Source organism: Mustela putorius, unplaced genomic scaffold, assembly GCF_011764305.1.
Source record: "Mustela putorius furo isolate JIRA1106 unplaced genomic scaffold, ASM1176430v1.1 tig00003911_pilon_pilon_pilon, whole genome shotgun sequence".
NCBI classification, from domain to species: Eukaryota; Metazoa; Chordata; class Mammalia; order Carnivora; family Mustelidae; genus Mustela; species Mustela putorius.
In genome coordinates this window covers 3,069,369-3,094,231 of record NW_025422058.1, presented here as the reverse complement: position 1 = coordinate 3,094,231, position 24,863 = coordinate 3,069,369, and the positions used below count along the sequence as shown (strand labels likewise).

General features: G+C 39.4%; 1 long non-coding RNA gene across 5 annotated transcripts in view; it reads left to right on the top strand.

Annotated features, from left to right (window-relative positions):
• LOC123388821 overlaps positions 1-24,863 on the top strand; it is a 105,353-nt gene that overhangs the window by 5,766 nt on the left and 74,724 nt on the right. For 4 of the 5 annotated variants that reach the window (XR_006603330.1, XR_006603328.1, XR_006603329.1 and 1 more), the window contains 2 exons: positions 7,444-7,539; positions 8,973-9,103. This is a non-coding gene — a long non-coding RNA (uncharacterized LOC123388821). Of the gene's footprint in view, positions 1-4,429; positions 7,221-7,443; positions 7,540-8,972; positions 9,104-24,863 lie in introns of those variants that run through there. The other variant, XR_006603331.1, reaches the window with a different exon arrangement.

Genomic DNA, 24,863 nt, shown 5'->3' with positions numbered 1-24,863 from the left:
GGCCAGCACTTGATGGGTAACCTTGAACAAAAGTTTTGCATACCTAGGCCCCAGGTTTTTCTTTAAAGTGATAGGGCTGGCACTATTGTTTTCAACTCTTGACTTTGGCCCAGAGCATCATCTCAGGGTCCTGGGATCGAGCTCTGTGCCAGACTCTGTGCTCAGTCGGGAGTCTGCTTGAGGATTCTCTCTCCCTCTGCCCTCTCTCTGCTCATGTGCACTCTCTGTCTCTCTCTCTCAAATAAATAAATCTTTTAAAAAATAAAAATAAAGGGGTAGGGTTGATTTGGAAGTCCTCCAAACCTGCCAATTCATTCTAAATACTTATTTGACACTTAGGTTATCATCTTAAAACCATATGGTAATAAGTCCTTATCACTTAGTATGGATATATAAGGATACTGCTGAAATCATTTTTTATTTCTATACTTGGTGAAACTGACTACATCTCTACTTATTACATTATGTGATGTACATACATTAATAAGGCGAATGTTAGAAAATATCAGGCCAAAGACTAATCTTTGTGACCTTTATTCTTCTAAGCTTAGAATTAGATGGTTGGATGTACTTTTTATACCTAACTAATAGCATGATATTCATAGCATTTAATCATTGTAATCCTTTGCAGGACCACATGAAGATGTTTTCATTGTGCACTAGAAAGAGGAGGTTGGGGTTGGAAGTGGTGGAAAGAAGACTTCAGGTTAGCAGCTCAGGACTAGAATCTTTTGTTTAAATACTAGAGATATTGCCTTTCCTAACCCATGGCCACCTTATCACATGCAAGGACTTCCACCTTGAAAAAACTAGAGAAGTAGAGCCAACTGGAACCCAAATGGAGATGTATTAGCCCAGGCCTCCTCTTAACAACCAAAGGCAAGTACAGAGGTAAAGAAGTTCAAGTACAGAGGTAAATGTATTGTCTACCAGAAGTCCCTGTTAAAATGCCAATTGTTCCTGGAGAGAGCAATCATTTAGCCAACATTGCGCACATAGCACAGTAAGACATCTTTCATCAGCCCACCCCCGGGGATGAAAATAGGGGAAATTTCTCTGTAATACTTCACATAATACATTGGACTTTCTTTCTAGCCTTGTTTAGAGACTCACCCCTACCTCCCCAGTGAATGCTGGGAGTCCCTGGTCCTACATGCCCTCAAAGAGGTCCTTTCCGTCTTGTCTGATGGGAAGATCATATGTTGGTTTCTTTCTGCCCCTACAAGTGATGTGGGACAACAGGGGTCTCCAGGGAGTGTGGCCACATCCAGCCAGCAAAGCTATTGGCATTTCAGTTCTGGGAGACTCTGTGAGGCCATTGTGCCCCCATCAAGGGTGACAGCTGCCACTGCTGGCATCGCATGAGTCCAGCACTGGATCTTCACTGCTTTTAGGACTGGCCTTGCTACCGCTGCTGCTTCTGTGAGGTGCTATTCCCATGGAGTACGGGAGATGGCCTTGGGGTCCTCACACACCCTCCTCCCACCCCCCAGCAAAGTCGTATGAGGCCAGCGCCTCTCTGTGCTGAAATAGGGAGTCTGAGAACAGTCTTTGTTGGTAGTTATTTTTTTTACCTTCTTACCCCTTTCTAAGCATGGGGCCTGGGCTGGTGGCCAAATCTGGACTGTAGACACTATGTTCTTCTAATTGCTTCCCTCTCAATAGCAGAGACATCATGATTGGACCAAAGTTTGGTCTTTTTCCATAGATATTTCCCAAGATGCTCCTCTCTACTGCTTTGGTCACAAACTAGCATGGCTGCTTCTTAGGCGTATGCCCTAACGGCCTCATAGCTCTCAGCTAAGTATATCAGTGTGGCTGTAGAGAATAGGACCCTGAAGGCATTGGCCCCAAGAAGAAAGAGCTCAGGATGCCATAGTTGAGTGCTGCAGATGTGAGCAGAATGTGATAACACTGGGGTGGCAGTTGGTCCTTCTTCCTGGAGGAAGCCTTGAATGGGAGGAATCCTTGAATGGGAGGTGACAAGGTAGGAGGAGAGTCTCCTCATAAAAGGAGAAGGATTCAGAAGGTAGTGTGGACAATAGCAGCCTTCCTGACCAACTTAATAAAATCATTCAGGATCCCTAGATTATTATTCTTGTCAAAGATTTAAAAGATATGAATAAAATCTTCACTGGTTATGGAGAGCATGCCTAGCAAATAAATTGTTGCTTCTGAGATGGTAGAACCGAGACTTTTGTCTCTTTTTTATATTCAGCTGCACACATGTATGAAGAATGATACCATATCGCACAGGAACCTACAAGTCCCTAAGAATTAGGACATACTCTTTTGATCTACATTTTAGATTTTATTTATTTATTTGACAGAGAGATCACAAGTAGGCAGAGAGGCAGACAGAGAGAGAGGAGGAAACAGGCCTCCTTCTGAGCAGAGCCTGATGTGGGGCTTGAAGGACCTTGGGATCATGACCTGAGCTGAAGGCAGAGGCTTTAACCCACTGAGCCACCCAGGTGCCCCTCATCTCCATTTTAAAGATGAACTCACTTTAAATAAGTTTTCTTTCTCCCTTCTCCAAATGTTGTCTGTTATAAAAGGCCCATCAAAAATCATTGTGTTTTGGCCAAAAGAATGCCAAAAAAATTATGTTTCTTCTGTTTAATGTTATTTTTAAAAGTTGTAGTTCCTTATCCACAAGAAAGCATGATTTCCTTTATTTTATCTTATATTTTACATAGTTTAAGTGAAGTGACAATATTTTTCTACCTTTATGTGTTCTTTTATTTTTGCAAATAATATCTAATATTTTGTTGCATTTATTTTTCCCCCTTAGGCCTACACCAGCATAGTAAAATGGTCTCATATCCTGTGTGTGTGTGTGTGTGTGTGTGTGTGCGTGCGCGCGTGCATGTGAAAAATCCTGTTTATTTCAGTTATTCAACGTTTTTTTGGCTGATGAAATTAAATTTTGTTTAGCCTTTTGATTCAAGGAGGATCTCTTCCTATTTTCACACCCAGTAAAACTGGGTTTCTTTTTGTTTAATTATCTTCTCACATGGCCACTTCTGTCTTCTTAAGCTCGCTAAAATTTACCCTGGAGGGGTGCCTGGGTGGTTCAGTGGGTTAAAGCCTCTGCCTTCGGCTCAGGTCATGATCCCAGGGTCCTGCGTTCGAGCCCCACATCGGGCTCTCTGCTCAGCAGGGAGCCTGCTTCCTCCTCACTCTCTCTGCCTGATTCTCTGCCTGCTTGTGATCTCTGTCAGTCAAATAAATAAACAAAATCTTTAAAAAAAAAAATTCACCCTGGAAATGTGTTTTTCCATTTTCATGATCTTTACTTGTCTCATGGTTGTTAAATATTTTATTGATGTTTGCAATTACAGGGCATGATGCTGGAGTATCCACTTAGGGTAATTAGTATTTGCTCTTTTCCTCAACTTTCTGTAATCTTGTAATATTTTTTGAATAATGAAAAATTTCAAGAAGATTTCACCTTAGTCAGTGTCAGTGTAAACCAAGCAAAATTGCTAGTTGAGGAAAAACACAGTTATAAAAATGATTTACCTCCCCCCACCCCAACCCCACCCCCAGTGACTCCTCTATAGGAGGAAAACAATTACAAGCTCTGCTGAAGCCTAACGGGGACATGTGAAGGGAAGAAAAGCAGACGATAGTGCTGGTGGGGAATACCACATGTTGCAACTATCAGGCTCAAATTAAACATGTAAAAGCAAGAGATGAATTAAAATCTGCACACTAGTAAAAATAGTCTTGCGTTCACTATTCTCTGATGATTCTCTTGTTCAACATGCAATGAGAAAGTAAGAGAAAGAAACCTCCGTGTAGCCTGAGGGGAAGCTTCACTGAATTTCATGGCGATTAAACTGACATCTTTGTAGTTTTCCTATTTAAAAAGGTGGCCGATGTTTGCTTGTTTGCTTTAGAACAGTCACAGTTGACTGTTAGAATGAAGCCAAAGCAGCCTTCTCTCTGAGGCCAGTGACAATCTCATGATTAATATAAAAGGTGGCACGGAAGATGCATGTAGGTAATAGCATTAAATCTCAGGGAGGAGTTCTTTAAGGGCTGGGACTCAGAAGGCATTCATAAAACCTTCAGGTAGTTTCATTAACATTTTACACATTAGTTATTAATACCCATACCAAGACAATAGCACTATTCCCTTTTCACTGCAGAGGACACCAAGCACTTTGTGAGCTGCTGGGAACCAATTTCTACTCTTTTTTTTTTTTTTTTTTTAAGATTTTATCCATTTATTTGACAGAGATCACAAGTAGGCAGAGAGGCAGGCAGAGAGAGAGAGAGGAGAGAGAGGGAAGGAAGCAGGCTCCCTGACAGGCAGAGAGCCGGATGTGGGGCTCGATCCCAGGCCCCTGAGATCATGACCTGAGCTGAAAGCAGAGGCTTTAACCCACTGAGCCACCCAGGCGCCCCATTTCTACTCTTGGTGCACATATAGTTCTCTAATCTGAGCCACCCAGAAGCATAATGCCATGTGTGCCTGAATTTCAGACATACACCCTAAACATACTTTCAGAATCTAAACACCGACTACCACCACCACCACCACCTCCCAATTCCAAACTGCCACTGGGTCTCCCCTGGATTGTTTTCATAGTCTCCAAGCTGATTTCTCTGTTGTTCCCCTGTGATTTGTTCCTAAGCACCAGCTACAGTGATCCAAATTAAAATGTCAGGTCATGTCCTCCTCTCTCTCCCAAAACTTACAACGGCTTTCCAACCCATTCAGAGTAAAAGCTAAAGTCCTTACAGTGGCATGCAAGGTTTTAAGGACCTTTTTACAACTCTGATCTTATCACCTTCAATTTTTCCAATGTTTGCTTCAGCCACACTCAGCTCCTAGCTAATCCTTAAACACAGTTGGTATTCTCCTGCCCAAGGGCCATGCATTTACTGATCTGTTTCCCTCTGCCTAGAGATGTATTGCTCTCTCCTTCACCTCTTTCAGGGGCACATTAATTCAATTAATGTGAGCTTCTGTAGCAAAGAAACTTTTTAATTTCAGTGATGTCTTAAAACAGATGTCAGTCTCTCACTCATGGAATAATCTGATGATGGTGTTCCTGGATGCCAGGTAGATTTCCTGTTTGTGGTAACTCTGGGATCCAGGCTCCTTCCATCTTTGTGTGCTGTCTTCAGACAGTCCACTGAGACCTCTGTTTTTAGCTGTTGGAAGGAGAGATGGACAGTAGACAAAGCGCATAGCCCTTTTACTCACTTTCTCTGAAGAGCAGGTGGTTACACGGATACGCCAGATTTCGAGGAGCTGTGATCACAATCACTGGTTCTGTAGCATATCCCAGTGAGAACCAAACACTAGGGAAGGGAGTACAAACTCATGAGGCAGTTAGCTATTTCTGCCACAGACTGGCCTCTGGCCACGGATTATCTATGTGGCCTCCTTCCTAAAGGAGACAACACGAAGTTCCACCCAGGTATCATGTCCAGGATAAGGTCTAGGTGCTCTGGGTCCTGCATTCCTCTGGCTCAAAGACCTGTGAATTCAAAGGCAAACCTGCCCACCAACTCCATGACACGCCTCACATAAACATTAAGAGTCAAGAATATGAGCACAACAGAGACACTTATTTGGAAAAGGGTAGACTGGGAAATCCATAACAGTAACTAGTCCATCACAATGGAGAATCTGACGGGTCAGGTGTTATGAAGGCTCCCTGCCTGGGAAGTGAAGGAGATTCCTTCATTAGACTGTGGTTCTGGTTCATGGAGGAACTTGCTTGTACACTGTTTGCTGTGGTCCTTGGCTCTGCCCCCTGGGGTGTGCTTTCTTGTCCATTATCCTTTCTGGCGCTGTCTGAGATCAGCAGTAAGGAATCTGACTTCCTTGGAGCGTGCACAACTTACAAAGCCTGCATCCTGCTGTTGGATATTTGAGGTCCCTGGGAGGATGTTTCAGTCACAGGCTTTTTAAGCTCAAATCACCTTGCTTTGGAAACATTATTCCCTTGATTTCTTTGGAAATATTATTCCCATGATTTCTAGTCAGTTCCATGTGCCAGTAACCACATCCAAAGTTCTTTCTTAAAAATTACTCTTAAGCTTGCTCTATTTTTCTTCCCCTCGTTGCCTCTATACTTATTTCTCTCTTAACACAACGGGGCTAACTTGAGGGCCTTGAAGCAAGAGGCTTGGTGGGAAGAGAATATGTTAGCACAATTTGTGTTTTAGCCCTGCAAAACTGTGCTTAACCAAAATAATTTAATGGGTACTTTTGCTCATTTCAGATGTTATCTCCTACTGGTTGGTATCTCCTACTGGTAGGTATCAGTCTGCTTTCCAAACCCACAAGGCTCCAAACTCACCTTAATGTCTAGATTCTCTTCATTCTCTTTCATTTCTGCTTGCAAAACCAGCTGGTTCTTTCCTGAACAATTTCTTACTTGTCCTCTGTTCAGTGCAGAGAGGAGCCTGAGGTATCTTTTATGAACTGAATTGTGTCTCTCAAATTCAGTGTGACTGTATGTGGACACAGGGACCGTAAGGAGGTAATTAAGGTAAAATGAGAAAATAATGGTGGGAACCCAATCCAATAGCACTAGGGTTCTTGTAAGAAAAGGAAGAGATACCAGGAGCACACATATATGGAAGAGAAGACCTTGTGAGGACACAAAGAAGGCAGCTCTCTGAAAGCCAAGGAGTAGGTTCTTACCAGAAACCAACCCTGCTGGGGTTGATCTTGGACTTCCAGCCACAAGAACTGTGAGAAAATTGATTTCTGTTATGAGAGCCACCATGTCTGTTGTATTTTTTATTGGCAGCCCGAGCAGACTACCATAGCGTCTGTTGGCATTCTTGCTCTTTTCAGTGACTATAATGCTACAGGGTCACTGCTTTTCACAAGCATATAACATGAGTCTCTGATTTTCCAGCTTCTAATGTCTCTTTTGTGCTACCTCTTACTTGACTGATAAGCCAATGCTCTATATTTCAGTTATTTTATGTTCTATACCACTTCAAAGAATCCATTTCTGCAACCAGTGAATCTCAAACCTTTGGAAGATACACACAAAGGAAGTTTATTTTTCCCTCACGTGATGATACAAGTGGGTGTTCCTGATTGATGGGTGGCAGTCCCCCGTATGGAGAGTCAGGGACCCACCTCTTTTCATCTATGGCTCCACCATCGTCTAGACTTCCACTGTCCAATGTGGTGCCCCATGTGGCTACTGAGGACTTGAAAAATGGCTAATAGTGCTGTAAGTGTAAAACATACAATGGATTTTGAAAGAAAAAAAATATAAAGGACCTCATTAATATTTTTTATCTTGGATATATGTTGAAAAAATTGTTGGAAATATTGGGTTCAAAAATGCATCATTAAAATGAATTTACCCTTTAAAAAAAAACATGTATTATTATTATAGCTATTGGAAAATTAAAAATAACATAAATAGTTCACATTATATTTCTCTTGGGCAGCCCTATTTGAAGCCTCAGAGTCCTCTGCTTCCATTGGCAGAAAAGGGAAGAGCCAGTGGAGAAGCCATATCGGATTCATAAAACCCTGGCTCAGAGGTAAGAGAAAGCATGTCTACTCAAATTCCAGTGGTGAGAATCACTTATGCAGCTGTATCTAGATACCAGGAGGGCTGGGAAATCTAGTCCTGACTCAGAGACTCCCTCCCCACAGCAATTCTCTAAGAAAGGGAGTGTAGAGTTAGGGGAGGTCTTTGCTCAAACATGACCTCCTTGAGTAAGTCTGCAATCACCCAGCCCCTTTCCCTAGCATCCCCCATCTTCTTTCCCTGTTTTGCTTTTCTCTAGGACACTTTCACTGTTTGGCTTAGTACATGTTTTAGTTGCTCATTTCCTTTCTTCCTGAGTATGTGTGAACTCCTTCATGGAATTTTTTTTTTCATTTTTTTATTGTAAAAAATATACATAAAATTTATTATCTTAACCATCTTTTTTTTTCTTAACCTTTTTTAAATGTACTGTTCAGTGGTGTTAAGAACATTCATGTTGTACAACCATCACTACCATCCATCTCCAGAATTCTTCATCCTGTAAAATCGAAACTCTATTACCATTAAATGCTGACTCCCCATTCTGCCCCATTCTACCAGGCCCTGGGAACCACCAAACTTTCTGTCTCTATGATTTTGACAACTTTAAAGACCTCATATGAGGAGAGTCATATAGTTTCTTTTTGTGACTGGCTTATTTCACTTAGCATAAAGTCCTAAGGATTTATCTGGGTTATAGCATGTGTCAGAATTTCATTCCTTTTGGAGGCTGAGTAACATTCCAGTGTATGTATATTATCACATTTTGCTTATCTACTCATCTTTCTATGGATACTTGCATTGCTTCCATGGTTTGGCTAATTTAAATAATGCTGCTATAAACATAAGTGTACAAATATCTCCTCAAGACTGATTTCAGGGCACCTGGTTGGCTCAGTTGGTTAAGTGTTTGCCTTTGGCTCAGGTCATGATCCCAGGGTGCTGGGATCAAGCCCTGTATCAGGTTCCCTGCTCAACAGGGAGTCTGCTTCTCCCTCCGCCCCTCCCCTGCTTGTGTTTTCTCTCTTTCTCTCTCTCTCTCAAATAAATAAATAAAATTTTAAGGGGGGGAAAAAAAAAAGACTGATTTCATTTCTTTTGAGGCTGCACCCAAAAGTGGAGTTGGTGGGTCCTGTGGTGGTCCTATTTTTAATTTTCGAGGAACCACAATCCTGTATTCCACAATGGTTGCACAATTTTACATTCCTACCTACAGTGCACAAGGGTTCCCACTTCTCTACATCCTTATCAACACTTGTTATTTTCTGTTGTTGTTGTTTTTTTAATTATAGCCATCCTGATGAATGTGAGGTGGTGGCTTGTGGTTTTGATTTGCATTTCCCTAATGATTAGTATCAACGAGCATTTTCCCATGTATTTGTATGTCTTCTTTGGAGATACCTGTTCAACTCTGATGGCATTCATTTTTGTCTTTGTGTTCAGTGCTGTGTCTCCAGGACCTGGGACTGGGCTGCCATGTGCTAGGCACTTGAGGACCAAATACTGACCAGTGAAGTGGTTGAGCCGTATCGGTCCACTGAGCCACAAGCAATGCATCGAAGAAAGAATTTAAGGTACTTTAAGATGGCATAGTTCAGAAACTGACTAGTATAGTCAAGGTAAATGATATATCATTTTTTATCAGTACACAGGTATGAACAAATCAGAGTTAGACATTATGGCAATGTCAACTTACATCATAGATTTTAAACTGGAGCTGAAATTTGTCACCCTTGTACTTTGTTTGCTCTGCACAGTATTGAAAGTTTGAGTGGTTTTTTTTTTTTTTGAGAATTAAAAAATTTTTTTATTAACATATAATGTATTATCTGTTTCAGGGGTACAGGTCTGTGATTCATCAGTCTTAACACAGTTCACAGCACTCACCATGGGAGGATTTTAAATTTTTATTTTTTTATTTTTATGTAGTGGCTAACTTTAAAGAATCAGAATATTTTTTTTTTAAGATTTTATTTATTTATTTGTCAGAGAGAGAGAGAGTGAGAGCAAGCACAGGCAGACAGAGTGGAAGGCAGAGGCAGAGGGAGAAGCAGGCTCCCAGCCGAGCAAGGAGCCCGATGTGGGACTCGATCCCAGGACCCTGGGATCATGACCTGAGCCGAAGGCAGCTGCTTAACCAACTGAGCCACCCAGGCGTCCCAAGAATCAGAATATTTTTAAACTGAAAGATTTCCATCAAGATTTTACTTATTTAATCTCCTGTTTTTTAAGTTATGTGCTCTATTTATACTCTTTTAGTGGTTGTTATTTAATTTGTGTCATATCAGCTTACCAGTAATAATAATGATAATAAATACTTTGTGGGGTTAAAAAGGAATACAGAACCTAATTCTGGACAATAAATCTATGTAAGTCAGGAAGGAGGCTATGAGTTAAGTTTCCAAATTCTTTGTGTTATTTGGAGGGAGTTAAAATACTCACTGTAGACATGATTAGTTATAATGAATGCAAAATATTGTTTACAAGTTAATAAAGAATAGATATGGAGTCTGTAATTTCTAATCAATAGAAGGAAACAACCAAATAAGCAAGCAAACTGCAATTCCATTCCTAGGTATATAGCTCAAATAATCGCAAGCAGAGACTCAAGCAGTTATTTGTAGACCTTTGTTCATTACAGCATTATTCAGAATAGCCAGATGGTGGAAACAACCCAAATGTTCATAAACCGATAAGTGGGTAAGTAAAATACAGTATATAGATAATTGGAATATTATTAAGGAAAGTAGTTCTGCTTATGCTATCACATGGATGAACCTGGAAGATTTTTTGCTGAGTGAAATGAACCAGACACCAAAGGACAAAGATGGTATGATTCCACTTATGTGAAATATCAAGAGTAGGTAAATTCATAGACACAGAAAATAGGGAAGTTTCCCAGGGGCTGGAAGAAGGGAGGACCGAGGGAGTCACTGCTTAACGGTTACAGAGTTTCTGTTTCAGGTGACGGAAATAGATAATGGCGATGGTTGCACAACATTGTGAATGTAATTAATGTCACTGAATTGTACACTTAAAAGTGATTTAAAAGGCAAACTGGTGTTATGTATCTTTAACCCCCAGATTTCTTAAAAATGATAGTAAACCAATAATTTGCCTGAAGAAGTAAAGAAACATACAAAAATACAACAAAGTAAGAAGCACAAGCAAGATGATAGAAACAAGTCCAGGTAATAAATAATATCTATAAACCTGCCGGACTCATCAGCTAAAAGACAGAGACTATTAGATACAAACAGGCAAACTCAATTTGTCTGTTTGTAAGAGACACACCTGAAACATAAAGACTAATAAAGATTGAAAGTAAAAGAATAAAAATAATTTAAAAATGTATACTGGCCAAAAAATGTTGGAGTCTGTGTCAATATTAAAGTAGAATAGGGACGGCTGGGTGGCTCAGTTGGTTAAGCAGCTGCCTTCGGCTCAGGTCATGATCCCAGGGTCCTGACATCGAGTCCCACATCGGGCTCCTTGCTCCGCTGGGAGCCTGCTTCTCCCTCTGCCTCTGCCTGCCTCTCTGTCTGCCTGTGCACGCTCACTCTCTCTCCCTCTGTCTCTGACAAATAAATAAAAATCTTAAAAAAAAAAATAATAAAGTAGAATATACGACAAAAAGTATTGTTAAAGATAGAGTCACACCATAATGATAATTTCAACGGGAAATTCTAACTTTACAGAACTCACTAAAATACGTAAAATGCAGTATAAAATTCATAAAGTCTCAAAATATAGAGAGCCAAATTGATGTAATAACATAAAAGTGAACAAATGCAATATTTGAGTTGTAGACCAAAAGTGTAATGAATATATGGAAGACTTGAATTATATATTTAGCAACCTTGATTAATAGATACAGAGGGAACTTTGGTTTATAGAACCAGTGATTAAAGAATGTATATTCTTTTTGAGAACATAAGGAACAAACCAACCAACCTGATTATAGACTAGGCCATAAACTAAGCCTCAACAGATTGCAAAACACAAGTATCATACAGCTCATATTTTCTGTCAGCAATGCAATCTAGTATAAAATCAATAACAAAAATGTAACGAGAGCAAACATAATGCATTTGAACATTTAAAAATATGTATTTCTAAGTAATTCTAAATCAAAAGAAATAATGATGATTAAATACGCTCAGAACTCAATGGTAATGAAAACATTAATAAAACTTGAGGGATGAACAAGAGAGGTATTTAGAGGGAAATTTATAGTAATAAATGCTTTCTAAAGAAAAATAAAGGTTGAGGGTGCCTGGGTGGCTCAGTCATTAAATGGCTGCCTTCGGCTCAGGTCATGATCCCAGTGTCCTGGGACCGAGGCCCACATCGGGCTCCCTGCTCAGCAAGAAGCCTGCTTCTCCCTCTCCTGCTCCCCCTGCTTGTGTTCCCTCTCTCTCTCCGTGTCTCTATCTGCCAAATAAATAAATAAATAATCTTTTAAAAAAAAAAGAAAAAAGGTTGAATATCAAGAAGGAAAGCACACAGTTTGAAAAAAAAAAAGGAATAAAACCAAAGAAACAAACAAAAAAATGTAAAAGTATAATAAAAGCAGAGGTTAATGTAAAAGAAAATAAAGATACACTAGGATAAACAAATCCTCAAGTTTCATGCCTAAGTATATATCTTATACAAGTCCCTACAAAGGTACACCAGATAAAAATAGACTTAAGTGACAGAAATGAATTGCTAAAATGGAAATTAAAATATAAGTAAGTGAAAGTCACAAATAATAAAAAAAGATAAAATTTGAAGTAATATTGTATTTTTAAAAATTTTGAATTTATGATTAAAAGCCTTCCCACAAAGAAAACTGTAGTCTCAGATGGACTTCCTAGTGAATTTTATCAAAAATTTAAGAAAGAATCATACTGGTCATACATAAAAGCTTCCAGAAAATAGAAGAGATGGGAACACTTTCTGTGTCATTTTATGATGCCAGAATTTCCCTGAAAACAAAAGCATCAAAAGATAATGAAGTTAAAGGCCCAAATCCCTCAGGAACACAGAACAATTCTTGACAAAATATTAGTAAATCAAACCCAGCAATATAGAAATAGGATAATACCTCATGACCAAAGGAGATTTATCCCAGACATGCATGATTAGTTTAGCTTTCAACAATCAGTTAATGTAATTCACTGTATTAAAAGAATAATGAGTGGAAAAATCAGATTATTACTGCCGTAGGTACAGTAAAAGTGCTACAGAATCAACACTTAATAATTAGTTTTAAAAATCCTGGCACTAGAAATAGAACACTTTTTTATCCTGATAAAGGGAGACTGAAGAACTTGCAACTACATTATGTTTACCAGTGAAAGACTGGATGCCTTGCCTCTAAGCTTGGGAGTAGGCAAGGGTGTAGCTTTTACCACCTTTATTCACCATTTTCCTGGAGATCTTAGCTGTTGCAACAGGCAAGAGAAATAAATAACAGTTATATAGATTGGAGAAGAGAAACAAAGCTTTCTATTTGCAGAAAATATGATAGTATATTTAAAAAATCCTAATGAGTCTGCAAAAAAGCTACTAGAATAAGTGAAGTTAGCCAGATGGCATGATGCAATTTCAATATACAAGACTCTATTGAATTTTTTATACGAGTAAGGAACAATTGGAAAAAAACCAAATACTATGTATATAGCACAAAAATAAAGTACATAAAAATAAATTTAACAAAATATATTTAATATTTGCACCTAAATCATTACCATTTATTGCTTAGGAAAATTAAAGATCTGAACAAATGGAGATGCATGTCAGGTTCATGTATATCATGGAGATGTGTATCAGGTTCATGGGTTGGGGGAATCAGAGCTATTACAATTTCAAGATTTTACAGATTGTTCTATTCAACATAATCCCAATCAAAATTACTGTGTCCTTTCTTTTGTAGATATTGACAAATTTATTATCAAATTTCTATGGAATGCAGGAAATCTAGCATGTTGAATACAATCTTGAAAAATAATCAAGTTAAAAAACTTACACTGTCTAATTTCAAGATGCCATAAAGTTACAGAACCTTAGATATATCATGAATAATAGAATAAGAATAGTCAATGGAATAGAATAGAGAGTCTGGATATATGTACACAAATTAATTATAATTATATAGAAATATATAATTATATAGGAGTATATAATTATGCAGACATGTAATTATGTAATTATAGTATACACACAGATTGAATATAAATTGAGTTTTGATTATGATTTCAAGGTAATTCAATGGGTCTGTTGCTAATATTTCAACAAGTGGTATTGGAATAACAGGATATCCACAGGAATAAAATGAATCTCAGCATGTACTTCACATTATATACAAAGATCATCTTGAAATGGATCACAGCCCCAAATGTAAAAGCCAAAACTATAGAACTTTTCGAAGAAAGTAGAGGAGACAATCAGTATGACCTTGGAGTAGGCAATCGTTTCTTTGATAGTACAAACCATAAATTCTTTTTAAAAAGATAAATTGGACTTCATCAAAATTAAAACCTTTTATTCTTTCAAAGAAACCACTGAAGAAAGGAAAGGCATACCACAGACTGGGAGAAATTGTTTTCAGTATTCATGAAAAAGGTAACTGTATCCAGAATATATAAAGAACTCTTATAACTCGAAAACAGGAGGACAATCCAATAATAAAATGAGCAGAGGATTTGGACAGATAATTGGCAAAAAAAAAAAAAAAAAGATAGATAAATGGCCAATAAGATAAATAAAAAGATGCTCAGCATTATTAGTCATCAGGAAAATGCAAACTAAAACTACAGTGATAGATGACTTCTCACCCCCTAGAATGCCTTAAAAAAAAATGAAGATTAACAGTATCAAGTGTTGAAGATGGATGGGAAACATCTGTAACGGATACATTGCTGGAAGGGGTGTCTGATAGTACACACACTTTGGAAAACAGTTTTACAGTTTAAGCATACAGTTGTTAAATCATCAGATAATTCCATGCATAGGTATTTACCTAAGATAAGTAGAAATATATGTCAACACAAAACCTCACCCATGAAATTCATAGCAAATTTAGTCATAATATCACCAAACTGAAAACATCTCAAAGGTCCATCAGCAAGCGAGTGAATAAACAAACTGAGGTACAACTGTATGGTGAAATATTGCTCAATAATAAAGACAAAAGAACACACAATGACATGGAAAACTCTCAAAAATATATGCAGCAAAGAAGCCAAAGAAGTATATGTACTGTGTGATTCTATTGCTTGACATTCTAGAAAATACAAAACTAACCTACTGGGAGAGAGAGAGTAGATGAGTGATTTCCTAGGTCTAGGAATGAGGTGGGATTGACTGCAAAGAGACACTGAATATTTTTCTGGGTGAGGAATTGTTCTATGTGTGGATAGTAATGATGATTACTAATTGTGGTAGTTATCAAGTATCAAAACTCTTATAATGGCATATTTATAATAAGTGGTTTATCATATAAATTCTGTTTTAATAAAGGCCATTTAAAAGATGGTTGACAAAATCCATGTGAGATCTCAGCTTAGTCTAACACTGCTGTTCTGCTCTACCAGTGGGGTATCTTCCTGGAAATATGGCTACGAATTTGGGTGCTATGTCAGTCAGGCTTTGGGATTGCTGGTAGAACTATTCCCTTTCAGAAATTCCATGGATTATTCTTTTCATTAATATCCATTTTTGTTTTGGTGACTATAATAGCTTCTGAGTTGTCTGAAGATTCTAACTGGAACTTTAATAACCATTGTCTCCAATCTCTGATTTATCTCTATTTCTTGTGTGGCCATAAAGATAGATAAAAGGAGGAAAGCCCTAACTGGTCAGTTATTTTGCTTTCTTTTCCTCCATTCTCCTGACAACTAAGACCTTGCCTTGAAGTTAATGATGGAGGATCCCCTAATAGATAATATACTGACCTGGAATATAGTATTTGCTTCTAGAATCAAATTATAAACTGTATTTCAAGTTCTAGAAAGAATAGAGGATACTAGAAAGCTAAAAAAGCAATTGATTTGTCATTGTATTATTAATTATGTTTGAGAATTAGTCACGATTTTTATATATTTTTGCATGAACATAAAATGTATTATTTGCCCCAGGGGTATGGGTCTGTGAATCATCAGGCTTACACACTTTGCAGCACTCACCATATCACATACCCTCCCCTGTCCATAACCCCACCACTGTATCTCTACCCCCCACCCCCAGCAACCCTCAGTTTGTTTTGTGAGATTAAGAGTCTCTTATGGTTTGTCTCCTTCCTGATCCCATCTTGTTTCATTTTTTCCTTGTCTACCCCCCAACACCCCCTGCCCTGGCTCTCAAATTCCTCATATCAGAGAGATCATATGATAATTGTCTTTCTGATTGACTTATTTCACTCAGCATAATACCCTCTAGTTCCATCCATGTTGTTGCAAATGGCAAGATTTCATTTCTTTTGATAGCTGCATACTATTCCATTGTATATATATACCACTTCTTCTTTATCCATTCATCTGTTGATGGACATCTAGGTTCTTTCCACAGTTTGGCTATTGTGGACATTGCTGCTATAAACATTCAGGTGCACGTGCCCCTTCAGATCACTACATTTTTATCCTTAGGGTAAATACCCAGTAGTGAGATAGCTAGGTCATAGGTAGCTCTATTTTAAACTTTTTGAGGAACCTCCATGCTGTTTTCCAGAGTGGCTGCACCAGCTTGCATTTCCCCTAACAGTGTAGGAGGGGTCCCTTTTTTTGGCAAACTCACCAGCATCTGTCTATTTCCTGACTTGTTAATTTTAACCATTATGACTGGTGTGAGGTGGTATCTTACTGTGGTTTTGGTTTGTATTTCCCTGATGCCGAGTGATGTTGAGCACCTTTTCATGTGTCTATTGGCCATCTGGAGGTCTTCTTTGCATAAATGTCTGTTCATGTCTTCTGCCCATTTCTTGATTGGATCATTTGTTCTTTGGCTGTTGAGTTTGATAAGTTCTTTATAGATTGTGGATACTAGCCCTTTATCTGAGATGTCATTTGTGAATATCTTCTTCCATTCTGTCAGTTGTTTTTTGGTTTTGTTGACTGTTTCCTTTGCTGTGCAAAAACTTTTTATCTTGATGAAGTCCCAATAGTTCATTTTTGCCCTTGGTTCCCTTGCCTTTGGCGATGTTTCTAGGAAGAAGTTGCTGTGACTGAGATTGAAGAGGCTGCTACCGTGTTCTTCTCCAGGATTTTGATGGATTCCTGTCTCAGATTGAGGTCTTTCATCCATTTTTGAGTCTATTTTTATGTGTGGTGTAAGGAAATGGTCCAATTTCATTTTTTTGCATGTGGCTGTCCAACTTCCCCAACACCGTTTGTTGAAGAGACTGTCTTTTTTTCATGGGACATATTTTCCTGCTTCGTAGAAGATTAGTTGACAATGGAATTGAGGGTCTATTTCTGGGCTCTCTATTCTGTTCCATTGATCTATGTGTTTTTGTGCCAGTACCATACTGTCTTGAAGATGACAGCTTTGTAATAGAGCTTGAAGTCTAGAATTGTGATGCCACCAACTTTGGCTTTCTTTTTCAACATTCCTCTGGCTATTTGGTTTTTTTACTATTAGGTGACGGGGTGTGGGCCTATTCTTATTGATTTTGAGGGGCGTTCTCTGAACCTCCTGAATTTTGATGCTCATTCCCTTTGCCATATTGGGGAAATTCTCCCCAATAATTCTCTCCAGTATACCTTCTGCTCCCCTCTCTCTTTCTTCTTCTTCTGGAATCCCAATTATTCTAATGTTGTTTCGTCTTATGGTGTCACTTATCTCTCGAATTCTCCCCTCGTGGTCCAGTAGCTGTTTGTCTCTCTTTTGCTCAGCTTCTTTATTCTCTGTTATTTGGTCTTCTATATCACTAATTCTTTCTTCTGCATCATTTATCCTAGCAGTTAGAGCCTCCATTTTTGATTGCATCTCATTAATAGCTTTTTTGATTTCAACTTGGTTAGATTTTAGTTCTTTTATTTCTCCAGAAAGGGCTTTTATATCTCTCGAGAGGGTTTCTCTAATATCTTCCATGCCTTTTTCAAGCCCAGCTAGAACCTTGAGAATTGTCATTCTGAACTCTAGATCTGACATATTACCGATGTCTGTATTGATTAGGTCCCTAGCCTTCGGTACTGCCTCTTGTTCTTTTTTGTGTGTTGAATTTTTACGTCTTGTCATTTTGTCCAGATAAGAGTAAATGAAGGGGCAAGTAAAATACTAAAAGGGTGGCAACAACCCCAGGAAAATATGCTTTAACCAAATTAGAAGAGATCCAAATTGGGGAGAAAGGGGATCCAAAATCGTGAAAAAGGAGAAAGAAAAATAAAAAAAAAAAAAGGAAGAAAGAAAAAAAAAAAAAAAAAAAAAAAAAAAAGGAAAAAAAAGAAAAAAAAAAGAAAAGAATTTTTTAAAAAAGAAAACACCTAAGAAAAATGTAAAAAAGAAAAAATATATATATTAGATAAACTAGTAAAAAATCGTTAAAAAAGAAAAAGGTAACAGTTAAAAAAAAATTTTACCCGAAGGCCAGAAGAAAAAAAAAAATGAAAAAGAAAAAATTAAATTAACTGCAAGACTAAAAAAAATCACAGGAAAAAAGCCATGAGTTCAGTGCTTGGCTTTCTCCTCCTCTGGAATTCTGCTGCTCTCCTTGGTATTGAAACCGCACTCCTTGGTAGGTGAACTTGGTCTCGGCTGGATTTCTTGTTGATCTTCTGGGGGAGGGGCCTGTTGTAGTGATTCTCAAGTGTCTTTGCCCCAGGCGGAATTACACCGCCCTTACCCGGGGCCGTGGTGAGTAATCCGCTCGGGTTTGCTTTCAGGAGCTTTCGTTCCCTGAGCGCTTTCCGTAGAGTTCCGGAGGACGGGAATACAAATGGCGGCCTCCTGGTCTCGGGCCGGAGGAGCCGAGAGCCCAGGGCCCCACTCCTCAGTGCGCCCTCAGAGAACAGCGCCCAGTTACTCCCGTCTGCCTGACCTCCGGCCACGCTCCGAGCTCACCGAGCCTGTGACCGATTCAAGGTAACACCGAGCTGTGAGCTTACTGTCGGCTCTGTCTCTGCAGCCGGCTTTCCCGTTCCAATACCCGCAAGCTCTGCGACACTCAGACACCCCCGATCCTTCTGTGACCCTGCGGGACCTGAGGCCACGCTGACCCCGCGTGGGCTTCGCCCCGGTTTAGCCTCTGGAGCGATGTCCCTCAGCGGAACAGACTTTTAAAAGTCCTGATTTTGTGCGCGGTTGCTCTGCCGCTTGCCGGGAGCCGGCCCCTCCCCCCGGGGTCTATCTTCCCGTCGCTTTGGATTCACTTCTCCGCCGGTCCTACCTTTCAGAAAGTGGTTGATTTTCTGTTTCCAGAATTGCTGTTCTTCTTCTCTTCGATCTGCCGATGGATTTTCAGGTGTTTGCAATCTTTAGATAAGCTATCTAGCTGATCTCCGGCTAGCTGAAGCAGTCTCAGCTTGCTACTTCTCCGCCATCTTGACTCCTCGAAAAAAATCATGGAAACAAATGATAATGAAAATACAACGGTTCAAAATCTGTGGGACACAACAAAGGCAGTCCTGAGAGGAAAATATATAGCGGTACAAGCCTTTCTCAAGAAACAAGAAAGGTCTCAGGTACACAACCTAACCCTACACCTAAAGGAGCTGGAGAAAGAACAAGAAGGAAACCCTAAGCCCAGCAGGAGAAGAGAAATCATAAAGATCAGAGCAGAAATCAATGAAATAGAAACCAAAAAAACAATAGAACAAATCAACGAAACTAGGAGCTGGTTCTTTGAAAGAATTAATAAAATTGATAAACCCCTGGCCCGACTTATCAAAAAAAAAAGAGAAAGGACCCAAATAAATAAAATCATGAATGAAAGAGGAGAGATCACAACTAACACCAAAGAAATACAAACTATTATAAGAACATACTATGAGCAACTCTACGGCAATAAATTTGACAATCTGGAAGAAATGGATGCATTCCTAGAAACATATAAACTACCACAACTGAACCAGGAAGAAATAGAAAGCCTGAACAGACCCATAACCAGTAAGGAGATTGAAACAGTCATTAAAAATCTCCAACAAACAAAAGCCCAGGGCCAGACGGCTTCCTGGGGGAATTCTACCAAACATTTAAAGAAGAACTAATTCCTATTCTCCTGGTTTTTTTTCTGGTTCCCTATAAATTTTAGGATTATTTGTTCCATTTTGAAAAAAATTGATGGTATTTTGATAGGGATTCCATTAAATGTGTAGACTACATTAGGTAGTGTAGACATTTTCACAATATTTGTTCTTCCAGTTCATGAGCATGGAACGTTTTTCCATTTCTTTGTGTCTTCCTCCATTTCTTTCAAGAGTCCTTTATAGTTCTCTGAGTACAGGTTCTTACCTCTTTAGTTAGGTTTATTCCTAGGTATCTCATCGTTTTGGGTACAGTTGTAAATAGGATCAACTCCTTAATTTCTCTTTCTTCTGTCTTGCTGTTGGAAATGCAACTGATTTCTGTGCATTGATTTTATATCCTGACACTTTACTGAATTCCTATATGCGTTCTAGCATTTTGGAATGGAGTCTTTTGGGTTTTCCACATAAAGTATCATACCATCTGCAAAGAGTGAGAGTTTGACTTCTTCTTTGCTGATTCGGATGCCTTTAATTTCTTTTTGTTGTCTGATTGCTGAGGCTACGACTTCTAGTATTATGTTGAATAGCAGTGGTGATAGTGGACAGCCCTGCCATGTTCCTGACCTTAAGGGGAAAGCTCTCAGTTTTTCCCCATTGAGAATGATATTGGCTGTGGGTTTTTCATAGATGGCTTTTATGATATTGAGGTATGTACCTTCTATCCCTACACTGTGAACAGCTTTAATCAAAAAAGCATGCTGTAGGGGCTCCTGGGTGGCTCAGTGGGTTAAGGCCTCTGCCTTCAGCTCAGGTCATGGTCCCAGGGTTCTGGGATCGAGCCCCGCATCGGGCTCTCTGCTGAGTGGAGAGCCTGCTTCCTCCTCTCTCTCTCTCTCTCTGCCTGCCTCTCTGCCTACTTGTGATCTGTCTTTCAAATAAATAAATTAAAAATCTTTAAGAAAGCATGCTATACTTTGTCAAATGCTTTTTCTGCATCTATTGAGAGTATCACCAGGTCCTTGTTCTATTTATTAATGTATTGTAGCACATTGATTGATTTGTGGTTGTTGACTCATTCTTGCAGCCCAGGAATATATCCCCCTTGGTCGTGGTAAATAATCCTTTTTTTATCTTTTTAAAAATTTTTATTTTATTTTATTTTATTTTATTTTCTGTGTTCCCAAATTCATTGTTTATGTACCACACCCAGTGCTCCATGCAATGTGCCCTCCATACTGTTGGATACTATTGCTTTTATTGTATTTTGGTGAGAAGGATATTGGTCTGTAATTCTCCTTTTTGCTAAGATCTTTGTCTGGTTTTGGAATCAAGGTGATGCTGGCCTCATAAAATGAGTTTGGAAGTTTTCCCTCCATTTCTATTTTTTGGAACAGTTTCAGGAGAATAGGTATTAATTCTTCTTAAAATGTTTGGTAGAATTCCCCTGGGAAGCCATCTGGCCCTAGGCTCTTGTTGTTGGGAGATTGTTGATGACTGCTTCAATCTCCTTACAGGTTAGGGGTCTGTTCAGGTTTTCTATTTCCTTCTGGTTCAGTATTGGTAGTGTATATGTCTCTAGGTGTGCCTCCATTTCTTCCAGATTGTCAGATATGCTGGTATATAGAATTGATAAGATAAGTTGATTAGAAAAAGAAAAAGAGGAAAGAATGTGATTAGGTTAGAGCTAGATTTAGGGTATATTTTGATCTATTAGAAGAAATTATGTCCCAAAATTTTAAAGAAAATAACCTACATGTATACAAAAAATAAGGTTAAATGCAATGAAGGGATAAGATATGACTTTAACAATGAAAATTTAAAAAGTTTTTTTTTTAAAGGTATTGATAAAATAGTTAAAAAATGTTTAGAAAGGAAAGAGGAAAAGTTAAAAAAATAGAATAAGAAAGAAATAAAATTTAAAAATTTAACTTTGCAAGACTGAAGGAATCATGGGGGGAAAGCCATGAATTCTATGGATTGCTTTCTCTTAGCTCTGGAGTTACAGAGTTCTGGTTGATTGGTGAACTTGGTCTTGGTTGAATGTTCTTGCTGATCTTCTGGAGAGGGGCCTGTTGCAGTGATTCTCAAATGTCTTTGCCCAAGGCGGAATTGCACAGCCCTTGCTGGGGACCAGACTAAGTAATCTGCTTACATTCGCTCTTTGGTAGCTTTTGTTCCCTGAACACTTTCCGTAGGGCTTGGGAGGATGGGAATGAAGATGGTGGCCTCTTAATCTCCAGCCTGGAGGAACTGAGAGCTTGGGACCCCACTCCTCAGTGTGCCCTCAGAGAAAAGCAGTCAATCCTTCTCTTCTCCCACCCACTTCATGCTTACCCGGCCTGTGACCGAGTGCTTCTGTCTCTGGCACACAGTGAGTTTCCAAACCCAGCAGATTCCTGCCTCACGCTCCTGCACCTGTCCTCCTCAAAGAGGAAGGAGGGGGTCTCTCTGGATCTGCCACTTGTGGGGTCCCTGTTCAAAGAGCAGTAGCCCGGCTGTGCCTTGGATCATGATTTAAGGTAACCCCAAGCTGAGAGCTCACTCTTTGGCTTCATCTTTATAGCCAGCTTCCCCACTCCAATACCTGGTAGCTCTGCCACAGTCAGACACCCCAGATCTTTCTGTGACCCCACGGGTCCTGAGACCACATTGTCCCCACAAGGGCTCCACACCTGCGTAACCTCTGGAGCGATGTCCCTCAGTGGAACAGACTTCTAAAAGTTCTGATTTTGTACTCTACAGCTTGCCGGCTGCCGACCCCTCCCCCCCCATGGTCTATCTTCCCGTTGCTTTGGATTCACTTCTTCACACGTCCTACCTCCTGAAAGTGGTTGATTTTTCTGTTCCTAGAATTGCTGCTCTTCTTTTCTATCTCCTATTGAGTTTGTAGGTGTTCAGAGTGGTTTGATAACTATCTAGCTGAACTCCTGGGACCTAATGCTATTTCAGTTTCCTACTCCTCCACCTTCTTGCTTCCTCTCCATGATTTTTATATTTATATTTGAGCTATTTCTGGTTCTCATTTTTATATTATTCTCCACCATTGCTTTACAATTAATTTGTAAGTAATTATATTCAAAATTCATCTCTTTCTTAAAAAGATCTTGTGAAAATTAATCAAGAGAATATTTTCTTCCACTGAAGATTGCTTACAGTTCCTGAAACATTTTTAGTTTTCATATTTAATTTCAGTTCTGCCAAGAATTACAAAGTGCCTGCTATTTGCTGTGTACTCATTCTGGAACTGGAAGAGTAAGAGTATGTCCTCACAGCCAGAGAGACATAGAAAGAAGTAATTTGATAAAATGCAGTCTTCCATCATAGAAGGACATTTAAGAGGCTATCAGAATCAGTTGAAAGAGCAATTGATGCTGCCTTTTGATAGAGAATTAGAGCAAGTGGCTGTTAAAGGCTAAATTACCTAGAGGTGAAAGAAGAAAGGCAGTTTACATAGAGGGGAATGGAGTAAGTAAAGAATCAGAGTATTTTTTTCTCCCATTGTCTGGTAAAGTTGAATCAAGGAATGAGCTATTCCAACAAACTTCCCATGGTATTTATTATGATGATGATGATGATTTTTTTTAGATTTTATTTATTTATTTGACAGACAGAGATCACAAGTAGGCAGAGAGGCAGGCAGAGAGAGAGGGGGAAGCAGGCTTCTTGCTGAGCAGAGAGCCCGATGTGGGGCTCGATCCCAGGATCCTGAGATCATGACCTGAGCTGAAGGCAGAGGCTTTAACCCACTGACCCACCCAGGCGCCCCTATTATTATTTTTTAAAGATTTTTTATTTGAGGGGCGCGTGGGTGGCTCGAGCTCCACATCGAGCTCTCTGCTCAGCAGGGAGCTTGCTTACCCCCACCCCTCTGCCTGCCTCTCAGCCTACTTGTGATCTCTATATGTCAAACAAATAAATAAAATACTTTAAAAACAAGATTTTTTTATTTGAGGTAGAGTGTGTGAGTTGCAGAAGGGGCAGAGGGAGAGAGAGAGAGAATCTCAAGCAGACTCCCTTCTTAGCCCCAACACAGGGCTCCATCTCAGGACCCTGAGATCATGACCTGAGCTGAAATCAGGAGTTGAAGGCTTAACCCACTTATCCACTCAGGTGCCCGACATTATATTTTTAAATTGCATTCTAGATTTTCACTAATAGTCATGAACTCAACACCTCCAAACTGGGCTGCATTAAAAAACAAAGACAAGAGCATTGTATAGCTAGTACAGTGGGCTTTTGGAACTTATGAGATCAGCCCATGCAACAGTTCACTCATGGAAATGTTAGCCATCATGTACATCTTAATGGAAAAAATGTAGAAGCTTGGATTTATAACATCTAGTAATTCCAAGTGTCATTGAAATCATAATGAAGGAACACATTTTATTATGTGGGGAAAATGGAAAAAAGTTTGTGTAAGGTGAATATTAATAGGCACGGTATAGTTAACAACATTGGTACTGGACTCACTTTTCTTCCATACCCCCACCTCAGAGGTCTTCCTTCTGAAAGAAGAAAAAATTCATAGGACCTTTGTGAAAGTTGGTTGAGAGTCAGGATATGGCCCAATACTTTGCACACATTGGTATAAGGGCAGCACAAGGTTAAGCAAGCAGTTCCAGACTGGAGTGTATCCTAGTGGGATAGGCCACGCCCTGACACAGTGGCTTAAAATGACAGCATTATAATATTTTTCAGCGTTGGTTTGAATTCAGTCAGAGCTTAGCTGTACTCTTCCTCTGCTTTATGGGACTGTAGCTAGGGTCAGTCATGTAGCAGAATCCCACTGGAAGCTCAGCTGGGACTGGGACCTGCAGGGTCTTTGGTACCTCAGGCCACTTGCCACATCGTTCAGTGTTTGGCTTGGCTCTCCTTACACTACTGTGGCTGGACAACAGTTTGTTTCCTCTTTTCACCCAACCTTTGTTTTATCCCTCCAGCCATTCCCTAAACTCTAAAGAAATATATTCACAGACATGCTCATGAAGCTCTTTCTTGCTAATCTGCATCCCTTTTGCCCTCTGACATCCCTCTCATCTCACAAAGCCCATCTCCACTATGACTTTCTTGATGAAACCCTAATGATGCTTTCTTTTCCACCTGCTTTATCTCTACCATCTGACAGTGGCATGGTAGCTTCTCTCAGCTCTCACAGAATGTTACTTGT